This window comes from Hordeum vulgare, chromosome 5H (genome assembly GCF_904849725.1).
Source record: "Hordeum vulgare subsp. vulgare chromosome 5H, MorexV3_pseudomolecules_assembly, whole genome shotgun sequence".
NCBI lineage: Eukaryota > Viridiplantae > Streptophyta > Magnoliopsida > Poales > Poaceae > Hordeum > Hordeum vulgare.
The window spans coordinates 560,124,088-560,125,523 of NC_058522.1; the positions used below are offsets into that span (position 1 = coordinate 560,124,088).

At 51.2% G+C, this 1,436-nt stretch overlaps 1 pseudogene; it reads left to right on the forward strand.

Moving 5' to 3' along the window:
• Positions 1-950: 950 nt before the first annotated feature.
• LOC123400575 lies at positions 951-1,034 on the forward strand (annotated as a pseudogene).
• Positions 1,035-1,436: the final 402 nt, after the last annotated feature.

Below are 1,436 nucleotides of genomic sequence, written 5' to 3' on the forward strand. Positions count from 1 at the left end.
AAGAGGTTCAACCTCCTATACAATTTCATTCTTGTGTATTAATGGAACTTAACCACACACATTAATTGCATTTCATGTTTCTCCCGGGAAAAGATAAGAATTGATTGTTTCCCATAATTTATCCTTGATCTTCATACGGCACCCCTACTACGTTGGGTCTCAGCAAGCTCACCATCACCAACATAAGAGCAAATCTAATAGCCTGTCATATCCGTGTTAGACATTGTAACATTAGGCGTGCGTGTTTGTTTAAGTTAGGATTGATCTTGTAGATATATCCTTTGTATAGATAAAGATCAATCCTAGCCACCTTGTAAATCTTGTGTATTCGGTTGGCTTATGCCTTATATAAACACGCATACGTCCCTGCATAATGCATACGTTTCTACCCCATTATTCTCACATGGTATAAGAGCCTCTCTCTTCCATCTATGTCCTACCCCTCCTCCTCCACCACCGCCGCCGCCATGAATCCCGCCACCTCCCTTGCTGCCCTCGGCCACACAATCACCGAGAAGCTTTCCCGAGAATTTTTTTTGAAGTGGAAGGCACAGGTTCTTCCCCACATCAGGGCTGCCGGCCTGATGGGGTACCTAGATGGTACTTCTGCGGCGCCCCCTGCTGTTCTGGCCACGGAGACAGAGGTCTCCGGGAAGAAGGAGATGATCTCGACTCCCAACCCGGCATACACCGCGTGGTACAGTCAAGACCAACAGGTCCTGACTTTCCTCCTCGCATCCCTCACCCGGGATGTTCTTCTGCAAGTCCACACCATCACCACCTCCTCCGGCGTGTGGCAGATGCTCCTCATGCTTTTTGCGGCACAGTCCCGTGCTCGCAAGATCCAACTTCGTGGCCAACTCTCTACATCACGCAAAGGTGATCTCTCCGCTGCTTCCTATTATGCTAAGATGAAAGGCTTCGCAGATGAACTTGCGGCGGCCGGGACTCCTGTTGATGAAGATGAGGTTGTCTCTCATATCCTGCACGGTTTGGATTCAGACTACAACTCCTTTGTGTATGCGATCTCAACCCGTGCAACAGCAGACAACCCCATCGGTCTTGGGGAGCTGTTTTCCCTCCTCCTTTCTGCTGAAACAAGGATCGAGTCCGAGAACACCACTGCCGCCCACTCCATCAACCTCGCATCCAAAGGGGATGGCCATGGTGGTTCTGCTCGTCCTCCTGCTGATGGTGGTGCCGCCTTCCCCAACAACTTCGGCACCACTACTACCCCACCGGGAGGAGGCGCTGCTCATCCTCAAGGCCCCCTCATCTGCCAGATCTGCAAATATGCTGGCCATGGCGCTTGGTCCTGCAAAAAGCGCTTCGACAAGACCTTCAACAACAACCCCAAGCACCAAGGCAATCCTCCCAAGTCTGCCAATGCCGCTGCTCCCTCCTATGGTGTTGGTACTAACTGGTATCTCGACACG